General features: G+C 48.9%; 1 protein-coding gene across 4 annotated transcripts in view; it reads right to left on the bottom strand.

Annotated features, from left to right (window-relative positions):
• The window catches only part of LOC105470569 (protein tyrosine phosphatase receptor type E), a 181,586-nt gene extending 158,541 nt beyond the window's left edge, over window positions 1–23,045 (bottom strand). The window contains exon 1 of one of the 4 annotated variants that reach the window (XM_024789393.2): window positions 22,839–23,045. The gene's annotated coding sequence lies outside the window, so the exon portion shown is untranslated. Of the gene's footprint in view, window positions 1–22,039; window positions 22,230–22,557; window positions 22,577–22,838 lie in introns of those variants that run through there. The other 3 variants (XM_071068924.1, XM_071068925.1, XM_024789391.2) reach the window with 3 other exon arrangements.
• Window positions 23,046–23,659: the final 614 nt, after the last annotated feature.

Consider the following 23,659-nt stretch of genomic DNA (forward strand, 5'->3'; position numbering starts at 1 on the left):
ATTTTATTTTTCGGAGGTGGGGTGGTAAGATGTGCGTGTCTTGATAGTGTTACTGATTGCACAACTCTGCATTTGTCCAAACTCATGGAGCTGTACACCAAAAATGAGTGACTTTCACTCCACGCACGTAATTTAAAAAATAAATTCTAAAAACAATGCTTTTGTTTTTGTTTTCATTGAGATGGAATCTCCCTCTCTTGTCCAGGCTAGAGTGCAATGGTATAATCTCGGCTCACTGAAACCTTCACCTCGCCTCCAGGGTTCAAGTGATTCTCCTGCCTCAGCCTCCCAAGCAGCTGGGATTACCAGCACATACCACCACCTCTGGTTAATTTTTATGTTTTTAGTAGAGATGGGGTTTTGCCATGTTGGCCAGGCTGGTCTCCAACTCCTGACCTCAAGTGATCCGCCTGCCTCAGCCTCCCAAAGTGCTAGGGTTACAGGCGTGAGCCACCATACCAGGCCTAAAAACAATGTTTTAAAGGCACAGAGGATATGCAGGATTACAAAAGAAGCCAATTATATGGAAATAAAAGTGCAAATGTTTTCTCCATCTAGATTTGCAGGCCCTCTGAACTCTATCCACAAACTCCAAAGAGAACCCACCCGTTGCAGCCTGTGGTTCCCAACTCTTCTGTCTACACCCAACAGGGCACTGGGGATCCGTGTTCCAGGGAACCCTCCGGAAACGTCACACTCAGTTAGCAGATTCTGGAGGACAGTAACTATGGTCTTCAGATCTTTGTGTCCCCTGTACCTGGACCAAGTAGACACTTGATAAATACCTATATTTGTTAAATAAATGAAATATTTATCTTTGCTGATCTCTTAAAAATATATCAGTGTTACCTACTTGCCATGCAACTCACACTTCCAAGTAATTTGCTTAAAATACTTTACTGTATTAGTATTAAGGATTTATATAATAATTCAGATGTATTAAGGGATATGTAAGTTTACTATTTACACAGCATACATCATGGAAGACATTAACCTGCAAGATTACAGTTGACTGAACCTAATTACATAAGCCGCTGTGAATGCAAAGTACCCCCTAATTTTATTTTACAATGCATGTTAAACTCCTTACCCCCAAATACAATGGTCTCATGTTGTAGCTTGAAATGTAAACCTGTCCAACGTTTAATTTTGCTTTTAAGATTAAGTAGCATGTGTGTAATTTAAAAGTAACTTGAAACAGCAAGCAGTGTCATTGGGCTTACAACTAATGAGATGTTGACAATTGCAAACAAATTGAATACATAAAGCTATTAACAACAACCTCTGTACTTAACAGACATTTGCTTTCCATAGCTACACAGCTAATCTTTGTTTTCCCATGTGAAAGGCAACTGACCATGACCTTCACCTCTGACATGTTGTCAGTGCTTTGTTCAGCCACAAATATTGGGCTGAATGAAGATTGATATAAAAATGAATGCTACGATATTTTTCTAAGTGACATCATCAATAAGGCCTCATCTACCAAACAGTGTGCTTTCCAAGATGTTATTTGGAAGGTAGATATAAATTTCCAAATAAACACCTCCAAGTTTGTACCCATAGTAAGATGTTTGCTGTTCACTCAATCAGCATTGTAGATGGGTGCGGAATTCCAGATAAGCCTGTAAGTCTAACCCAGCACAGCTAATCTGTCATGCATCCAGGAGACATGGGTCTAGGTGCCTGGAATTAAGCCATTAAAGATATGCAAAAGGGGAAATGAATTCCCACTGAGCACTTCCAGAAGAAGGAAGGATACATCAGTTCAACCGATGGTCCCTGTACATTTGAAAACAGTAAAATAATTACATATCTGCATTAAGTTTCCTAGCATTTCCTTCCCGCTCAGGAATTCCAAGCTCTAAGGACACAAACACAGGGCTGTTGATAGCAAACAAGATTTACTGAAAGAGAGAGCAGGACAGGAAACAAGGGCACAGAGATGACCAGATAAACAAAGCAAAAAACTCATCAGCGGAAGGTTCTGTGTTAAATTAAAGGAATTTTAAAGTCTGTTTGGATGCTGCATGAGACAGGCTGTCCAGGGAAGCGTAAACAGCAAACACTGATGATGGGAGGTTTGTGAGTCATCCAATTTACCCTTCTTGAAGTTTTACGTTAACCATAAATCTGACGGTTACCACTAATGCAATTTACAATCTTGAAGAAAAAAAGCAAATCAGGATTCTTATCTCCAGGAAATCAATATTCTCTCTAATAGTTTTTGAAGAGTGCATCAATTCTGTTAGCCAAAAAAAAATGATGATTACTGTGTTCTATACTTAAATGCAATATGAAATATGGAAAAAGCTGTATAAAAGAAAGCCATCATGCTTTCAACAATACTGTACAATAATAATAAATAATAACTCATTCATTAAAATGCACCAGGTAAATAGGTATTAGTATTCTCTTTTAAAAGTACAATCGAATCAAGAAAATGACTCCCTTTCACTGATGCAACTAAGCTACCCACTCAAAAATGTTACTTTCTGAGTTTTCTTCAGCTATGTATTTTACTCAAAGGTGTGACAACCTCCGAATCATAGTCTGCAATTCCAGAAGGTGGCATAAAACAGGCTGCCCTGATTCCCAGGCGGCACCCCCTCCAGGAAGCTCCTCTCCACCAGGAGGGGGACTGTTCAGGTCTGCAGAGATGCCCTGGGTTGGGGAGACAAACTGGGGCTTGATCCCAGCTCTGTTACCCTCTGGTTACATGACCCTGAACAACTTAGTTTCCATCTCCAAGCACTGGTTTTGCTAATCATAATATGGGCCCACATCTTACATATATTAAAACTGAGCAAACTCAACCCTGCTGAATGGATCCACCGTTACCTGCTATGCCCTCTCACGGGGATTGTCTTGCCACATTGAGTAGGATTCTAGTGTTTAAAGGAATGTGCTTTTTAAGAATCCAGCCCCTGAAAATACAAGCCAGTACTTCATCTGGCGTCAGTCAATGATAGCTGTGTGTTCCAATGCTGGAGGAAAAAGTAGCTGAGTTAGACATATCGAGAAATACACTAATATTCAACATGCTAGCTCCCTAATGGTGAGCGAGAACCCAACCACCGGGGCGGGGGCATCCAGTTTACTCGCCTGCCATCCTCTCTCTTGGGTTAAGAGAGACCCGGCGCGGAGGCTCACGATTGGAATCCTAGGACTTTGGGAGGCCAAGGCTGGCAGATCACGAGGTCAGGAGTTTGAGACTGGCCTGGCCAACACAGTGAAACCCCATCTCTACTAAAAATACAAACATTAGTCAGGTGTGGTGGCGTGCACCTGTAATCCCAGCTACTCAGGAGGCTGAGGCAGGAGAATCTCTTGAATCCAGGAGGCAGAAGTTGCAGTGAGCCAAGATTATACCACTGCACTCCAGCCTAGGTGACAGAGCAAGACTCTATCTCAAAAAAAAGAGAGACAACTCTCTTTCCCTTGGTCTCTCTCACTTCCCCTCTTTCTCCCCTCCGGTTTTTGACTGTGACAGTGGCTTCCCAACTCATTCCCTGTCTAGTTCCTCCTTTGTTAGGTCTCTCCTCTCCTGTGGACACCATGACTATTTCGGACACACAGAACCCATCGCTAGACCTGGTGGAGTAGAGTCTAAACCTCTCAGGCTTACTCCCCACGCCCACCCCAGCCTCCTCTCCCGGCATGCTGTTATCCAGGAAATGTGAAAGCAACTCTAGGAAACCGAACAAAATACCTCTGCTATATATAGTCTGAAAGCTCCTTACAGAAGAAAAACAGAAACGTTGGAGGTGAATGTCCAAATGTGCTTTGCCACAGAACAACTCACAGTGCCTGCTTCTTCACTCATTCAGATCCTGCCATTCTTAGTTTTAAAATATGCTCATATTAAAATAGCCTTGCTGGTAAGAATAAAATCATATAAGCTCTTTAAAATTTTCAACAATCTGTACTCCTTGCAAAAGACAGTTGATTACAGTGGAGATTAAAAATCAAGGAAAAAACCCCTCATTGTTTTTTCATTCGGCATGAGAGGCTGCAAGCAGCTTTCTATAAAGTAACATTTCTTCACCATGAGCAAAAGAGGAAACTTAAACACTGGTTACTCAGCCGTGAGAAAACACAACAGACTCCTAATCTTGAAAGAAATGGTTAAGAAGTGACCATTTGTTCTCTAAAAAGATTAGCTGCTTCACAAAAGGATTAGCTATGGACTTCTGAAGGGTATTAAGCTTACCCAGTGTATATAAAGCACAATTTCAATTAACATAACTTTTCAGGAATACGTTAATACTGTAATACCAGGTATACTTGTAGCCAAAAATGACACTTGAGCTCAGTATAGACAGGCTGGCCTTTTGTCCTTTGTGGGCTGGTGAGGTGCCCTTTACCTGTCAGCTGCTACTCCAAAGTGCTCCACCTCCCGGGGGAGGTCCTTCCTGTCCACTCACATTCCCTCCCCCATGCAGTTAGGGTTTGGCAGGGGGTGACACAGACTCCAACCATCAATCCTACCCAAGATGTTGGTCTTTAGGGTGATAGCCCCCTGGATGCTTTGGAACTGTCGCAGAGGCCACAGCTGGAAGGGCCTAGCAGGCTCAGTGGCCATGGACCACAGGCCACATTCTTACTAAAAGCTTCCTGTGGCCTGGCCTTGACCATGGTTCGGGCTGCTAGCTTCTGGGCTCCTGCCTGTTTTCTCAGCCTAGTTATCCAGCTTCACCATTGATTCTGAGAACCCTGCGGTAGCCGTCTGCCAAGCTCCCTTTCTCACTAAGCTAACCAGTCAGATTTGCCGGGATGCTGCTGGGAGCCTCAACTAATCCACCCGGGGTCATAAAAGAATGAGGATCCCTCACCCATACATACTGTTGGGAAACCGCCAGCCCTTCTTTCCTGGAGGAATAAGGTTAAATCAGGTGACCAACAGGATGTCAAAGAAACAGCAGAATGTGGCTTCCCAGGCTAGGTCCTAAGGACACTGTAGCATCTTTCTTGCTTTCTCCTGGATCACTCTCTCTGGGGGAAGCCAGCTCCCAGATCATCAGGACACAGACACAGTCCTGTGGATGGGTCCACCCGGCAAGGAGCAAAGTTCTCCTGTCCATGGCCAACATCCACCGGCCATGGAAGTGGATCTTCCAGCCCGAGCCAAGTCCTCAGGTGTTCTGGCTTCAGACAGGTGAGATGGGACAAAATTGCCAACCTTGCCCTGGAGCTCAGAAAACAGAAGGCTGTGCTGAAGACTGCGTTAGCATAGTTCATAGGAACGGCCTGTGCAGTACCTGGGAATGTGCATTTCCAAGTATCCCAGGGAGCTCCACATGCCTCTGCTTAAAATAGAGGTGGTACCAACGACTGAGGCTTTCTTGCTTTGCTCACTCGTTACAATGTCTGCTTTCTAGAAAGCTCAGCTACTTTACGCTCCGTAACTCCTAGATTTTAAAATTATACATTATTGAGAGTTTCCAGAAAGGATACAAATGCCAAGTTATATGGGTCAATGTTTCCATATTCTGCAGCCCAGTGGGACTTCACTGAATGTTAAACTGGGTTATCCCAGTTAATCTTGTAAGCTTTTATTATTGGGTCATCAGATATTTCTTGAGTACAGTGAGGGACGTTGGGCAGAGGGGAACACATTGACTGTTACCTGATGGTAAAAATCCTGCTGACAATCCCATGTCTGCCTGAGCTTGTGTCTTAAAAACAGCTCACCTGGCCAGATGCGGTGGCTCGTGCCTGTGGTCCTAGCACTTTGGGAGGCCGAGGTGTAGGCTTGGGATCTTGAGATCAGGAATTCGAGACCAGCCTGGCCAACATGGCAAAACCCTGCCTCTACTAAAAATACAAAAATTAGCCAGGCACGGTGGTGGGTGCCTGTAGTCCCAGCTACCGGAGAGGCTGAGGCACAAGAATCACTTGCACCCGGGAGGCAAAGGTTGCAATGAACCAAGATCGCACTGTTGCACTCCAGCCTGGGCGACAGAGGGAGACTCTGTTTCAAAACAGCAACAACAACAACAACAACAAACCAAGCTCACCCACCTTCGCTTGCCCTCCCTGCTGAAAACTGTCATGACTGTCACCCTATAACTTGTCCCTATTTCGAGCACAAACTCTTTCTCTACAAAAAGCTTAAGAGTTTGTTCTCTTGTGTTTCTTTCATTTGTTCAGACACTCAGTTTCCCAGAGACATCTTCTGCCATGCACCGTGGTTAATTTTATTTGTATGCATCTTGACACAGTATTTAAACCTCCACCAAATGCACCCTGGGCTCATCATGGATATTTTCCAGCTTAAGCCTTCTGTGGGGACATCACCCCCCAAAACCCAGACCAGACGTGGAAAAGTAGCACTCCCACCACTCCCTGGGTCTGTTCTGATTTCTCAGGGGCCTCAGCTTCCACCACCCAGACATCAGGCAGTGGGAAATGAACAAGATCCTGACAGAGATACCCAGAAGTAAACTGTGTGTGGTTTGAATCCTATGTTAAAGGAAGATTGTGTCTTCACACTGGGCTGGATATCGTGACAGAATTTCTCTCAAAACAAACGCTCTCCTTGGAGCCTTTAAAAATAATTCAAAACTTTGGGAGACTGAGGTGGGTGGATCACGAGGTCAGGAGTTCAAGACCAGCCTGACCAACATGGTGAAACCAGTCCCTACTAAAAATACAAAAATTAGCCAAGCATGGTGGCGAGTGCCTGTAATGCCAACTACTCAGGAGGCTGAGGCAGAGGAATCACTTGAACCTGGGAGGCAGAGGTTGCAGTGAGCCGAGATTGTGCCACTGCACTCCAGCCTGGGTGACAGAGCAAAAGTCTGTCTCAAAAAAAAAAAAATTCAAACTGGTTTTCACATCAGGAGCAAATAGGCAAGTGATTCCATTGTGAGGTTCTTTCCAGACTTGTAGCACTCACTCTGGACAGCCAGGACTCCTGAGCCATGTCAGGGTGTCCCCAGCACTCTGTCTGCTTCTGGGAAGGCTGCCCCACCCCTCACCTGATAAGGTGATTGGATTATCTCTTTGAAATTGGGCAACAACAGGGAGAAAACACTGGACATTTCTTGGACTTGCTTTGCTATTACTCATGTCAAAAGAATGGCATGCCAGCCGCTGTGCCGGGCTGAGCACCAGCTCTCCAGGCCTCTGCCTGGGGCAGGAGTGCAGGTGGGAATGCTGCCAGAGGCTCAAGTTAGCCACAGTTGCCCACAGAGCTGCCACTGCTGCCACTAAGGGCTGGGGCTGAGGTCAGTCCCTCCACCAAAACTGGGGTCACTAGCTGAGGGCCTGAGGGAGGGCCTGAGGTTCTGGAAGACGAGGTTCTAAGAGGTGAAGCTGACGATGGAAAAAGCCAGAGAGGGCAGAGAGGGAGGGATAGGAGCAGGGAGGGAGCCGGAGAAAGGAACCTGGGCAGAAATGGCCCAACAGAAGCCGCTGTGCCAGGGGCTCTCAGCCCACCCACCTTGGCATAGAGTTCAGTCCCTTTTTTATGTTGTGGCTGGGAACAGAGTGGCAGGAATACACATCTCTTACGGGCTCAGTGGAACTCTTTAGAAGAAGGCCTAGCAAAAGTATCACGTGTGGCAACTGGGGTTCTGTGGAGCAGAGAGCTGGGGCAACCACTCTGTCCTAAGCACCCAAGTGGATGACAGGCCCCTAATGAATACACATGGCCCTGGCCCACCTGGGAGAGAAGAGCACAGGTCCTGGCATGAGGCCTTCTCAATCCCACACGGACAACACAACGACCTCAGAGCAGCCTTCGATGGCCCCCAGCCCCCTCGCCCCACGAAGTCTCCAGAGCAGGGCTGGGCTCAGCACAGCCAGCCCCTTAGGAGACTGCCTCTCACAGGACCCCCAGATTCAGGTTAGGCATCCAGCGGCAAAGAACGCAAGCGCACCTGTGGGTTTTGTTCACCATTGGAGTCTCAGCACCAGAAGGCCTTCCGTTCATATGTGTTGAACGAACTTGAGAAAGTGAATGAATGAATGAAACTGTGTAAATGACCACATGTGGTGGCTCCTGTGGCTTCAGGGGAGCTGGGACTGACCTCCATCAGCACAGCTGCCTGACATCCCAACACCAGCAACTTGCTCATTAGTGAGCCCTTCTCCAGGATCCTTCTTTCAAAAAGCAGCTCTTAAAATTGGACTTCATGAATCCACTAACAACTTGTCATGGACAATTCTATTCAATTGCTTTCCTTTAGCAATTTCTTCCAGCAATTTCACTTCCTGCAAGAGCAGAGTTCTTCCCCAGCACAGGGCGTCAGACTCAGCATCGATGCCTCTCTTCCACCGATACCCTGAGCCACAGCACCCTGCCCACTCCTCCTGGGCTCCCATCCTGCGCTCCCCATCGAAGAAAGTCCTGACCTCATTCTGGGACCCTGCAGAAGACCCTGCCATTCTCCACCCTGGTCACACTTGGAATTCTCTGGGGGAGCTTTGTAAAAAATTCTACTGTCCTGGCCTCACTGTAGAACTTGGAGCCAATCATGAGAGCAGGGTCCGAGCAGGAGGCTCTTAGGAACTTCCCCTGTGACTGTGAGGCACAGCCCTGCTGGGTAATAGCTCGGTGAGCCTCTCCTGGCCCCCAGCTCTGTGCCCCCAACCCAGTCCCTATAGACCTCCACATCCCTGGCATCACCTCCCCCAGTTCAAGAGGGAGCTCAAGTCCCTCCTGTGATTCTAAAACCCTTCCCAGGCAGGCCCAGGTGTCTACCCCAGCCTTCCATCTGACTGCTCCCTGAGTGAGCCTGGGGGCCACAGGACGCCTCTTCCCACCCCATCCCAAGCAGCCGTGTGGCCCCTGCTCCCACACATAGGCATCACCCCTCCGTCTTGGGGATTATTGGTCTCAGTCCCTTTTCAAATCCCCACCCTGCTGCTACCCTGTCTAGGCCTCCAGTTCCTTCTGTCAAAAATGCACTGATTGTCAAAAATACCTCACCTGGTATTGCAGTTGTGAGCACCGACCGAGTTAACACGTCCAAGTGCTTAGAGCAGGACCTGGCTGGCACTCAGCAAGGGCACCCTCAACACCAGTGATCGCTGGTATTATCACAATGATTATTTCATTTATTGCCCTGGACCCCCACTGAAAATAGGACCCTTGCCAAAGGAGCTGTGTTTCCACCTCTGGTCCCTGGGAGGACACGGGGCCCAAGCCTGGATTATCAAAACAGGGCGAGCCCGAGACACTGAGGAAGCTTTGAGTTATCCAAGCCTGGCTCGTCAGAGCCAAGGAGACTCACGTCTGGGATGATCTGTAGGGAAAAGCTCTCTCCTTCCACAGGGAAGACAGAATGTGAGTTTGCTGGAGGCTCCACAGGACTGAGTCTGTCAGAGCACGTATGAGAGGGAGTCAGGGCCTTCATGGCAACATCTGGCCTATGGATCCAATTGTACCTGAGCTTTCAGTTCTGTAAGTCAACGCCCCTACGAACTTGACTGAACTTGAGTCATATTTCCATCTCGTGCATCCCTAAGGTCCCTGACTGACATGGAGCCCACCCGCTCCCCTCCCCTCTGTGTGTGGGGTGGCATTACACAGCTGCATTTGCACTGAGGTGTCCTGGAGAGACCAGGGAAGTCCATGAAAGAAGAAGGTTTGTTCCAGGCTCAGGTACAGCGCCTCTGTAGTAGACTTGCCGATAAACGCACTCTGGGTGGACTGTAGCTGAGTCAGCCATGGGGAATGGTCTCTCTGCCCTGCCACTGGAACTCCCCGACCTAGGAGGGTTGAAGAAGCAGAGGGGAGGGTGCTGTGGCCACGTGGGCTGTCACACGCCCACCAGCAATGGGAACTCGTATCCTGGCTGGGGGTCAGGCAGCAAAGTGGCCCCTCAGCCAGACCCAAAGCAGAGGCAGCAAGAGACCCCTCATGCTCCAGGGGGCTGCCCCTTCCCCGTGGGATGCAAGGTGCTCTTCTCACAGAGGCTTTCCAGCCTTCACAAACGCCTTGTGTCATTTGTTACTAGAGGCTGAGCTCAGGGTAACCAGATACCAATTGCTTCCCAGGCTCCATGCACTTTCTTACCATGAGCTAAGCCCATTGCATTCAAACAGTTGAGGAACTCCCACCCAGCATCATTCTAGCCACAAACTCGCAGCAGTTACCCTGGGAGAGCATGGCCACACTTCCTGCCTGCTAGGGCTAAAAATGGACACAGCACGTCAAGCCTGGCTGCTCCAATTTCCAAGATGCCAAGCCACTAAAGAAAGCATAACCTCCTTAAAGCATTTACAAATTACTACTACACTGAAAAGGAAAAAAAAAAATCCACTGCTAAGTAAAATAACCACGATTGACGTCACTGATTTCTACCCAGCACTGCCCATTCATTCAGGATGTGTATTTTGACATAACCAGTAATAAATCATTTGTAAACAAAAGCATGCTGCACATAAGATGTTTCCACACGCTACTGCCTTCTCAAGCACCTCCTGGAAGTAATTTGCCAGGCGGAAACCACACCCAGAGGACTAGGGCCAAGCAGACAAAAGATGGATGCACAGTAATGAAGTCATAGCTTGTCACCTTCAGATCCTGCTAAAGGTTGGAATGCACTTCTGTCTAAACAGATGAATAACCCGGGCTTTCTTCTTATGGATGCAGATGAGGGCCCTCCATTTCCCGAGGCCCAGCACCATAAGCTGCGTTGCAGGCACAGGAGGGAGGGATAAGGGGTCAGTCCACTAGGGGCAGCACAGAACAGAACAGGAAGAAGGCAGCCCACGGGTGGCAGGAACAGGCAGTGTGCCCCGGGACAAATCTCCCTTTCCTCATCTGCAGCTGGCCTCCAGCTCTGACTCTAAATAGGGAGATCAAATTGCTGGCCAAACTTCTCAAATTGTTGCAAGGGTAAAATTTAACTTTGGTTTTTGGTGAACTGAAAGACTTGGACAAAAAACATATTTCTAGTTACATTCAAATATATGAGAAAGGTTATTGAGAAAATCACCAGAAATTAGTGAAATTTTCTTTTTTTATTTGACGACAACACATTTAAGGGCTGGTCCTTCAGTGTGCAATGAAATCCATTTTCTGGGCACATCAATGGAGCCAAATCTGCCTCAGTCCTAGGCACTGCCTGGCACAGAATGGTACCTGGGTAAGGTCTGATGTGTAAAATAAAGGTACAAAATGAATCTTTGCATCTTCAAGATACAACTACAACTCCCATAATAGACTTGTCCATAAATGCACCCTGGGTTTCTGAGAACCATGACTTTGAGATGTGTTCCAGCCCAAGGAGGCCTCCGTTAAACTTCCCTTTTCTCTGAAGGGAAGATAATTCTTGCACTTCCCAGTCAGGCCAGTTCTTTGCAATTTTGCAAAAAGTCTCTTTCATGCTCCTTGAGAAATACACATTGATGCTCAACAGCCGTGGCTCTTCCTCGTGGGCAGGGCCCACCTTTGCTCTTGCTGTCATTGTGTGTCTGCCCTCTGACTCTGCCAAATGACAACTGCCAGGATGCTGACTGGCCAGGGGTTGCCCAACAGCCATAAAGCCAGCCCTGGGAGTTGATTTATATGAATAGCCAAGATTTTTTCGGCCTTTCCCCCAAGCTCCTTCATAATTTTCATTTCTCCCATATAGATTTTCTCCCTTTTTTTCTTTTTTCTTTTTTTTTTGAGACAGAGTCTCGCTCTGTCGCCCAGGCTGGAGTGCAGTGGCGTGATCTCGACTCACTGCAAGCTCTGCTTCCTGGGTTCAGGTCATCCTCCCATCTCAGCCTCCTGAGTAGCTGGGACTACAGGCGCCTGCCACCATGCCCGACTAATTTTTTGTGTTTTTAGTAGAGATGGGGTTTCACTGTGTTAGGATGGTCTCGATCTCCTGACCTCCTGATCTGCCCACCTTGACCTCCCAAAGTGCTGGGATTACATACGTGAGCCACTGCACCCAGCCAATTTGCTCCTTTTTAAAAGGAAGTTTAAATGTGGTGCCCCAAGCCAGCCTGAGGTCTTTAGATAAGAGTCATGGGAGCCAGAGACAGAGCACGGTGACTCCTGTTTGTCCCCATCAGAGGCCGAGGGTCACCTCATAGAGCTTCTTGAGATCATTCCCACCTGCTTTGTAAGTGGGAGCAGGAGATATCACCCCCTGTGAGCCGACTTCTCTGACGACAACAACCATCATTCAGTGATTCATTATATGGCTTTTTTTTTTTTTTTTTTTGAGATGGTGTCTCACTCTGTCACCCAGGCTGGAGTGCAGTGGTATGATCTCAGCTCACTGCAACCTCTGCCTCATGGGCTCAAGCGATTCTCCTGTCTCAGCCTCCCAAGTAGCTGGGATTATAGGAGTACGCCACCGTGCTCAGCTAAGTTTTGTATCTTTAGTAGAGACAGGGTTTCACTATGTTGGCCTGGCCAGTTTTGAACTCCTGACCTCATGTGATCCACCTACGTTGGCCTCACAAAATGCTGGGATTACATGTGTGAGCCACCATGCCCTGCCTACATGGCATTTTATTAGGAATATTGTCTAGACCCCAAGAATGTACAGTGTAACCCAATTTTCAAAATAAAAAAATTTTTCTGAGACAGGGTCTCGCTCTGTCACTAAGGCTGGAGTAAGTGGCATGATCATGGCAGCCTCGACCTCCTGGGCTCAAGCGATCCTCCTGCCTTAGCCCCCGGAGCAGCTGGGACTACAGGCACTCAGCATCATGCCTGGCTTAATTTTAAATATTTTTTAGAAACAGTATCACTATGTTGCCCAGACTGGTCTCAAACTCCTAGCCTCAAGCAATCCTCCAACCTCAGCTCCCCAAAGTGTTGGGATTACAGGCATGAGCCACTGCACCTGGCTCTGTAAGCCCATTTTTAATAAAAAGAAAGATGACAGTTTAGCGCCATGAAGCACAAACATTGGCACCATCAGTTTCATGCTGAAAAACTCTCTTCACTTCCCTTTGGACAGACTCTCCCTGCTGGAATCGGCTGCTTGGATTCCACATGTTGGAGCGGCTTCCCCCTCTGGCACCCTCAAACTCAGTTCACATCCTGGGTGCATCATCATCCCGTAAGCCTATGTCTGGTCCGGATGCATCCAGTCACCCTGGCGGAAAACTGCGGGGCCTTGGTTCTCACCCTCATCCTCTCACCCGCATGGTCATGTTGCCTATGAATCCAACCTGCTGAGTCGGTTTCCCCCATCACCTCTATTCTGGCTTACCACACACAGCCAGCAGGGGGCCCCTTCTCAAACTCACAGCTGAGCATGCTGCTGGGCTCTGTGAGGCTGGCCAGGCCGCACAAACGGGATACACCTGGAACCTGTGAGCCTCAGGATGGGAGGAGGGGTGTTAGGAAAGACTCACTGAAACTATAAAAATGACTGTGTGCACACATGCGTTTTTCTGGAGAATGAGTCCATAGTCTTCCTTAGAATCTCAAAGGGGGTCATAATTTAAGACAGGTTAAGAACTGCTGGTCCATCAGATGTAATCCAGACTCCTAGATGGTGCACAAGTGTTTGGGGTGATCCTAAAACTTTCCATCTCTTTCGTCCCATCCCCTCTGTCCCTGGGCTACAGCTCCATGCAGACACCTGCTCTTCCCCGACAGGACACACCACTTCCTATTGCCAAGCAAGTACATGGCAGCCCCTCTGTCTGGATTGCTCAATCTCTGTCAGCTGCCTATGAAATGGCCCAGTAAACCAAGCCTGCTTGTATTAGTCTGTTTTCATACTGCTATAAAGAACTGCCTAAGACTGGGTAATTTATAAAGGAAAGAGGCTTAATTGACTCACAGTTCAGCATGGCTGGGGAGGCCTCAGGAAACTTACAATCATGGTGGAAGGGGAAGCAAGGCACCTTCTTTACAAGGTGACAGGAAGGAGAAGTGCAGAGTGAAGGGGGAAGAGCCACTTATAAAACCATTAGATCTCATGAGAACTCACTCACTATAATGAGAACAGTATGGGGGGACCACCCTCACGATCTAATCACCTTCTACAAGGTCCCTCCCCCAACATGTGGGGATCACTATTTGGATTACAATTCAAAATGAGATTTGAGTGGGGACACAGAGCCAGACCATGTCACTGCGCTACCTGGGGAGGCCCTTCCAGGTCTCCACTCTTCCACAAGAGTGTCCAGCATCACATTTAACACTCCCTGGAAGTGAGTTCTGTCTTCCTGTGGACCTGGAGCATCCACAGGATGTCACAAGCCATTGTGCCTTTTTTTTGGTAACTCCAGTGCTAAGCAGTGCTTGTACAGATGTTCCTGGGCTTACAGTGAGGTCATATCCTGATGAACCCCTTGTAAATAGAATGTATCATAAGTTGAAAATGTACCCAAAACTCAATAAACCCATTGTAAATTTGAGAAACTATAATGAAACCATTGTAAGTCATAGATCCTCTATATACTGCAGGTAGTCAATACAGGTTTAATACTTCCACTTGTTCCTTCTAAATGATATTACAGACTCCTAAACACTACCTACATTTGATGAAAACCAAAAAACATCCTTTGAAAGAATTTTGTTGGCTAGCTAAGAATAGTCCTGGCTTGGCACAACACAGTATAAAATTATTAAATTTCTGGCTCTTGCATTTTTATATTACTTTGGGCCAAAATCTGGACTTTGCGCAAAGGAATTTAAATGGACAGACTGATTACATCTCCAATAGATGACTGAACTTTAGCTGATGTTTGCAACCTTGGCAAAAAGTAATTTATTGAATTACTGATGCACTGAATGACGGGCTGCTATGAGCTTAGGAAAAGAGAGTGCTGAGTAAACAGCAATTCAAAATTAAAGACGAGGTTACTGGTTCACAGTACTTTTTCATCCAGTACTTAAATGTTCAACTGTTTATGAAACTAAGGCTGCTTTCAGAAAGAGGAAAACCATACTTAATCACAAGGAAAAATTTTTACTAGTAACAATGTAAGTTTTGGGATGATTTGAAATAATGTGGCTGGAAACAGAAGTTTCTTTTTTTGATAAGTAGACTTCCTAGTGCAACTAAGACTGTACAGTTTTATTTTTACATATTTAAGCTGCTAAAATGTGTTATTCTCTTTGGAAGAGCATTTACATGCTTTCTATTCATTAAAGTAAGTACCTGAAGGCAACGTTTTGTTGGCCTGGATTGAGTTACTATAAATCTCGAATGTAATAAAAATCCACAATATTCAGGCTTTTTATTAATTCATACTTATTTCCTCCCCAGGAATTGTAAGAGAGCTTCTGCTTCAGAGATTCAGAGTGTTTGGGTCTGAATATGAGCTACACATCCTGACATGAGGATATGTCACCCCTGTGCTCTGAAATTGTCCTGGGTCATTCCTTGGTCCTTATCTCATACCCCGCACGCAGGGCTCACATTCCAGGTGGAAAGGGAACTTCCAGGTCTCCTTAGTTGACAACCATTGGAAGATAAAAGCTCACCATCTGAGAAATGCTTTCTCTCCTACGTGTAGAACAGTAGAACAGTGGGAAAGTACCCTGAAGAGAGGAAGGATTTGGAAAGAAACACCGACATCTGTAGGAAATATTCTGTGCTGAACACCAACCTCTTAGTTGAATTTACTAGCAGGTCTCTCTGGAATCTAGAAAACGAGCTAGAGCATTCCATAGCGAGGATTTACTTTGTCTTCCCCAGAGGAGTCTGGAGGCCTTCCCATCTCCAAAGATCCATCCCATGTTACCTCAGTAACAACCTAGCCTTTTTCTGGAAGTGTGTTTTGTAACAAGTGGATGGGGTTGGAAGAGTTAAGAGTAGCACCTGTCCTGGGAATAATGATGGTGTCAGGAAAACAGGCCACCACTGTCTGCGAAGCCTGTATTTCCGCCTGTGCTGTGTATGTCAGTCTGTTCTTGCGCTGCAATAAAGGAATACCTGAGGCTGGGTAATTTATAAAGAAATGAGGTTTAATTGGCTCATAGTTCTGCAGGCTGTGCACAAAGCATAATGCTGGCACCTGCTTCAGGTGAGGCTCAGGAAGCTTCCAATCAAGGCAGAGGAGGGAGGGAGCCAGCATGTCACACAGTGAGCGTGGGAACAAGAGAGAGAGTGGGTGGGGGGTGCCACATTCTTTAAAATGACCAGATCTCATGTGAACTAACTGAGCAAGAACTCACTCATCAGTAAAAGGATGGTGCTAGTAATCAGGAGGGACCTGCCTCATGATCCAGTACCTCCTACCAGGCCCGACCTTCAACACTGGGGACCACATTTCAACGTGAGATTTGAAGGGGACACACAGGCAAACCATATGCTGTGTTTCCAACAACAAAATAAAAAGCTTTACCCCATGACAAGGATTTCAGACCAAAAGGCTGGTGGATGAGGTGGGGGCAGGGTAGAGAGGAGAGTCCCAGGGTCAGACATCAAATCATGGAAGTAGGTGTCCACCTCTGAGGCTGGCCTCTTTATAAACTGGAGAAGAAAGGAAGGTTGGAGCTCCCCTGAGTTTCACCGGGAACCTGCCTGGACAGGAGCTTCCATTTTGTCTGGGCTGTGCTTCGTGGGTGCGTTCCCGACCCTCAGAGCGCCCCTGTGCATGTTAGCCGAGGAGTCGGGGAGAGCAAACCAGTCTGCACCACAGACCTATGAAAGCCCTATTGCGGAGACACAGACTGAAAATTGCCAAGTCCTTCTGGAGTGAGAGGACGCCAAAATAAAAGGACTGAGTACAGAGGTCATTTAAAATAATACACTGTAATCAAGTAGCTACGTGATAGGACATTTAAAAATCGCACTTGAGAAGAAAGATGGAACTAATTTTCTCCCTAGTACAAAACTGGTGACTAATGTTCAGCTGGAAATGTCCAAACAGATTTAGGGACATTAATAACCAAAAATTATGTTTCTGTATTTATTGAACAGAAATTAAGTGACTTGCCTTGAGGACAAAGGGACTGTGGCAAAGGAGAAGTCAGGGCTCACATCACCTCAGGCCTTTGATTCCGGTCCCCTGGTCCCTTGCCTTGTGTAAGACCACTGGCCCTTTGGTGAGCATGGGGCCAGGCCTCTGCGTACCACCTCCATCGCTCCCCATGCAGCTCTCTTGGTGGCATCATGCTCCCCCCTGTAAAGACCTGGGCTCACACTGGGCCAGGGGAAGTCCCTTGCCTTGTCCAGAGCCTTAGTTTCATGGGCCTCTATGAAACCAGTCCTTCTGCTCCTAAGTCCTTTCCCTGAGCCCCAGGCTGTGTCACCTCCCCTTGAAAATAAAGTCCCATGGCTTCCACTTGTTACTGGTATTCAGACAGTAAAATCACGGCAGGGAGAGCCTCTGCCATTGGCCTCCTCCACTGCTACCTGGACAGGCTCTTACTCAATTCTATTACCTTCGTCCATCTCTCCATGTCACATACATGCACAGAGTGAGCTCTGAACCCCAGGCATTGTGGGACCAGCTGTCCATCCCTGGGAGCTGATGACAGAGTCATGTACCTGCCCAGGGCGCTCACAGCCAAACGCTATTGTTCCCATGCTAGCCCTTCCATTGGATCAAATGTGTAGCCAGCACCCAGACCTGGGATCCGAACAAGTTTTCCTATCAATTCTTTACTCTCCACCCAACAAACACTAACATCAAAGCACCTGCCCAAAACGCGGTTGGTTTTTAGCACATAACTAAGAATAATTTTCTTTTCTTCAAACATTTCCCTACTCCCTGCTGGACTTTATATTTGTTTTTGGGAGAAAGATTTATCTGCCTCTTTTGTTACTCGTTACAATATACATAACAGACTGGATTAACTGAACATTCTTGATTGCATTTGAAAGACATTTTTAAAAACAGATGCCCTTTTAAAATATTTTATCTGGCCCCTATTTCATTGGGAATGAATATAAAAGGATATGTTTATTTTTCTGAAATATATTGTTAAGAATTTTTATTTCATAAGTTCAATCAAAGCCTCTGAAGTATTCGTAGAGTTGAAAGAAAGACTTGGGGTCTACATTTCTGGCTGTGAGCAGGGTGTTGTAACAGTTCAAAGGCTGTGCACCACATCAAAACTCCTCACATGGAACACCTGGACGGGGCGGACCATGATGGGTATGACTGGGAGAACAGCAGCCAGATCCCAGGGAAGAAAAGGAGGCTGCCTTCATAATCCCCAAACCAGGGGTCTCCTAGCCCACATCCAGCAGTGACCGGCCCCACAACTGCTCATCTGTGTCTGCTCAAGGATTAGTAAACATTCGATCAACCCCTATTGCCTCAGGTATGGATGATCTAAAATCCCAACCATCTGAAATATCACCCAGCACTCCGCTTTTGGTGAAAAAGAAAATCCTAGTGACAAAATAATGAGAAGTTAATCCTCCAAAATAAACTCTTGGTATGTCCAGGGCCAGTACCTAAAATTGGCAGCATGCTACATGTACCCACAGGCCTCTCCTCACTCTCTCTCTAGATTTGGTGTCCAGAGCAGGGAGACATGTGGCCCAAGTGCTGAGCCAAGAAACAGGCGGCCTCCCTGCCTGGGATCCAGCCTTGTACAGAGTCAGCAGCCCTTCCTGCCCAGTGGTGAGGAGGGGTGAAATCGGGCGGAAGTGTGGCAGCTGTGAGGGGCTCAGAGACGGCCCAGGATAGCCCCTTTCTTTGGATAAGCAAAGTGAAGTTCTGAGAGTTTCTAGGGTTGGCCACAGCTTCCTAGCTTTATGTTCTGGTCTAGAAGCTGCTCTCTTACCCTGATTCCATACACCTCATTTTAGGCCACACTGCTTCTCAGGGCTGGGTTTTGTTTGCTTTTGCAGTGCCTCACACGCAGCCAGGTTTCATTCAGGCCACGAGCCTGGTTAATGTGCATAGCAAGTTGCATTTCTGCCTCATCGATCACTGGAGTCAATGGTGAATATTGAAGAATGATGGCCTTCATGGTAAGTGATAACATTATGGGATTAAAATACTTCATCACACAAAATTTACATAATAATCATTTAGATTGTCATGCAAAAAATAAAGTTATTTAGCATGTCACCACCATACTGATTTGACTTACCAATCTGGATGATTCACAAAAGGTATCTATTCGTATGGTTTTTGCTTGGTTCATGTATTCATTCAAACTTCATTGATTTTTTTTTTTTTTTTTTCCATGACAGGGTCTTACTCTGTCAACCAGGCTGGAGTGCAGTGGTGTGAACATGGCTCACTGCAGCCCTGACCTCTCAGGCTCAGATGATTCTCCCACCTCAGCCTCCTGAGTAGCTGGGACTACAGGTGTGCACCACCAAACCCATCTAATTTTTTGTGTGTTTTTGGTACAGAGTTCCACCATGTTGCCCATGCTGGTCTGGAATTCCTGGCCTCAAGTGATCTGCGTGCTTCGGTCTCCCAAAGTGCTGGGATTTCAGGTGTGAACCATTGTACCCGGCCTCAAACTTCATTGATTCTTACATGTGCAATGCACAGCATTAGAGGTTGTAGGGGAAAGATAACCACAATTTACTGCATACCAGCCATGTGGCCTGTCAGTTATATGTATCCTATGTTCCCCTCACAGCAGCAGCCCTGGGAAGTAGCAATGATGACTCCCATTCTAGAGAAGAGAACACTGAAGTCTACATTTTGAGTCATTTAGCCAAGGTCGCACCAGAGTCAGAATTTGACTGAGTGAACCCAAAGTACAAGCTCTCAGGGACACACCCTCCACCCTTAAAGCACTGGCTGCCTAGTGGAGGAGATAAACTACTTGAGCAAGTGAACTGGAAATCAAAATCGAGTCCAGTAAGTGCTTTAGGACAGGCACAAATAACGTTCTATGGAACCAAGAGTAAGAGAGATTCCTCTCAGGTCGGGGGGCCAGGAAAGCTTTGTGGAGACTGAGACTTTTGAGGTGGACCTTGAGGTATGGGTAGGAGTTCCTAAGATGGAGATAAAGGGGAAGGAGACTGAGAGCAGGGAGCTGAGTCTTGGGATCTGGAAAGCTTTGGGAGCTTCATGGAAGACAAAGCCATTGGTTCAGCAGGAAAAAAGCCAAAAGAAAAACTAGAGATGTTCTTAGAACTGTAATTTTTTTTTTCCCAAGTGATATTCAAATATTAAGAAGGCCAGTCTTACCCTAATGGATACATTCATTCCTGCTTTGGCAACAGAACTTCTGTAAGGGTGACTCAGACATTATGAATGAAAAAGACTTGTCTAGCAAGGGAATACAGGGCAGCTTCGATCCTGTTCCCTCTCTGCTCCCAAGCCTGCCTCCCTGGGAGGTCACTTGGGGTGTCTCTGGTCCAAGCCAACAGTCATTTTAGCAGGTGAGTCCAGCATCTCCAGAAGGGCTGGCCACATGACCCCTGGATGGACCATGCCCATCCACATCGGCAAAAATGTGTGGCTGCCTATCAACCATACAACATCCACGCAACAGACACACGCTTGCTCCATCAGCACATGTACTTCGGGAAGATCTCACTTCCAAGTTGTTCATCCGTGGCCAGTAGTCCCCAAGGCTCCACTGGCAAGTACATGGCTGGGCACTGGAGATACAATATTGTCCTCTCTTCATGGAAACTATAGTCTGGCATATATTTCAGAAGCAACATGGAGGCTGGTGAAATTGGATGGATAAAGACAACACTGGGAAAGTACTGGAAGGGGATGAGAGATCACAAGTTTGATTTTGACACATTGAGTCAAGCGGCATTTGATATCCCAGGGATAAATGTCAAGTGGGCAGCTGCGGAGAACTGCAGAGGAGTGGCCGGGCCTAGAAACACACCTCTAGCCTTCAGGGAGGGAATATGGATCAGTGGTGCACCTTAGACTAGGCTACTGGTGGTGGAAATGGAGCACAGTGGACCCACTGAGGCACGTCTGGGAGAAGCATACTTTCACGAGTTGAAACTGATGCATCTGCCATCACCCCCACTGTGACTGCATCTTCTACTGGGGTTCGGGGACAATGTTTTGCACACACAGCCACCTCTCCTCTCAGGGTCAATGATGTACATGCACAGCCACATCTACTCTCAGGGACAATGGTTTGCACACATGCATCCCTGGAGAAGAGGGGGCTCCCATGAGGGCAGGGTGCTTCAGGACCTCCTCCAGGCTTCCGTGGAGGTGGGGGTGCTGACACAGGGAGCGTGTCTCTCTCAGCTGGGTGGCCCCCACAGAAATGAGAGGTGGCCTCTGTATGGCTTTCTGCATTATCCTCACTTTGTGTCCACCCAGGGCCTCCAAGAAGTATCACACATAAAGACAACAATGCCCTCATCCACTGCCCTCAACTGGTTTGACTGGAACTGATGAGGGAGTGTATGACTAAGTCCCAAGCCATCTGGACACATCCAGTGACCTGACCTTTTCCAGAGACAAATCTAGCTCCTAGCTCTTGTCCACATGGGAACGGTCTGTTGGAGCAGGGAGGGGGCGGTGGTGACTCACAGGCATCACCAACATCAATGAACAAAAATCTTGGCCCCCAAGGTCACGTTCAGGGGCAGGGCCTTGTCTGGGAAGGGCTGGGTGCTGCGTTCAGGCCCCTCTCACTGACAGCGCAGCCCCCACCTCTTGGGCCTGCTCTACCTCACCTCTGACCTTTTGCTCCCCAAATGCCAAGAGCCTATGCTTGGTAAGTACAGACCCCAACCCTGTTCATACCACAGAGCTCTGCCCATACCATGCTGGCCGAGTGACCGTGGTGGTCAGATGCTTGCGCAGCCACTGGCCCCTACCATTTCAGGCCCTCCTCTGGCCTAGCCTCCCAGTTTTGGAAACACCCCTCCACCCCCACCACCCCTACACACAGTTTAAATGGGCAAGAGTCGTTAGTGTGCAGAGGCAGAACTTCATTCATCTTTGGGACACAAAGACCTCCAGACGCCCTGGGTCAAGGCGTACCTGGGGCCAAAGGCAGAGCTGACTGGACACGGACACAGTAATTTCTGGATCACGTGATCACTCTGCTGGTGTTCATTCAACTCACCCATACGCTCATTCACTCTAAAATACAAGCAGAGAACTATATTCTTTCTTTGAGTTTCCTGGATTGAAACTCTGATGGAATGGTCACGACTCAAGACAAATCAATATCATAATTCTGCAAGTATAATTGGCTAACCTTTCTGGAAAGGTTTGCATGCCTGGAAGGAATTTAGGTCAGGTCCAGCGCGGTCTCCATCCGGCTTGGCTCTGCCTCCCCATCCTGTGGGTTGCCTGGCCTTCCCCAGATGGTCCCGAGAGCGCTCAGAATTGGCACCGCGCTGGCCTCTGTGCCCAAGAGCCCTGGGAGGTCATCGACCCTGCAAATCGCGGCAGTCCGGCCTGGACCACCTGCCAGGGTCTCCCCGCCGCATCTCCGACCCCGCGCGGCTGCTGCATTCCGCTTGCCCGCCTCCCTGGGAAGGCGCGGGCGCCTGGCTGTGGGGCAGCATCTTGGCAGCGCGCCGGCCCCTCCCGGAGTTGGCACAACTCGAGCCACTTTCTTCAAAGGCGCCAGCCTACAGCCTCGGTGCGCGCAGCCCCCCACGCGAGGCCTGCACCCCCTCTCGGTGTCGCTCGCTTTCACGTACGCCGCCCTGCCGCCGGCCCCCGCGCACTGTCGCCACCCGCAGACACGCGCGCCCTCCTCCTGTTTACCGAGAGGGAGCGTGAGCACTGCCACTGTGGTCGCCAAGTTGGGCTGGGGACTCCGGGTGAGGGTACGCGCCGCGGGCCAGGGTCGGGCGTCATGCGGTCCCCAGCCGCTGGTACTGGGCGCGCCGCGGGGGCGGCGGGGACAGGGTCGGGACTCTGAGCCTCCGAGAGGCCCCTCCCTCCCGCGGCGGCGGCCGAGGCAGCGTCCCCGGCCTGCTCGGGCCGCCCGGGGCGCACGGTCCCCCACAGGAGCGCAGTGTCCCCGCCCGCACGCGCGCGCTCACCTCGGGGGGGCCGGTCCGGTCGCGCAGGTCTCGCTGCCGCGGCGGCTCTGCATCTCCCGGGCGCCCGCCCGCCGCCCTCCGGGGCGCCCGGCTGTGCCTGCCGGGCGCGAAGAAGGGTCGCGGGGACGCGCAGAGGCCGTGGGTTCCTGAAGCCGCTCGCGCCGGCTCCTGCCGCCCGCCGTCCGCAGCGGAGCAGGAAATTTGTCCGGCCGGCCGGGTCCCGCCGCCGCCTCGGCTCCAGCTCCGGCTGCGGCTCCGCGGCGGGGGCGGGGGCCCGGGCGCTGAGAGGAGCGGGGGCGACGCCTGGTGCCCGGCGCGGGGAGCGCATCCAGGGCCCCCGCCCCACCTGCGCGGCGGGTATGGCCCTGAGGCCCTGCCCTGAGAGCACCTAGGCACTGTGGGTGTCCGTTTACCCAAGGCCGGTGCCCCTTCCGGGGAGGCCTGGCCCAGCCCCTCCGCCGGGACCCAGGTGCGTAGAGGGTCAAGTTATGGCAGGCACTCACATGTGGAGGAGAGCAAAGGCAAGGCCCTGCCTCTCCCTGCCCTATCCCTGTGCACCAGGAAGTGGCCTGGCTGGGGACTCGCCCTGGTCTTGCAGCAGGTATGGGACTCGCAGGGCACCCCGTGCGCTTCTGGTGCGAGGAAGCTGGGAGAGCTGGGAGGTCGCTGGGCCTGGTGGCCTCCTCAGGAAAGAGGTGGGGATAAGGCGCCTGTTTGGGGGATGTTGAAGAGGGCTCGCTTGTCCTTAAGGCAGCATCTGTCAAAGTTAAAAACGCACGAAGAGAAAGAGGAGCGCCCGAATCAGGCACTGGGCCTGCTGT

Source organism: Macaca nemestrina, chromosome 9 (assembly GCF_043159975.1).
Source record: "Macaca nemestrina isolate mMacNem1 chromosome 9, mMacNem.hap1, whole genome shotgun sequence".
NCBI classification, from domain to species: Eukaryota; Metazoa; Chordata; class Mammalia; order Primates; family Cercopithecidae; genus Macaca; species Macaca nemestrina.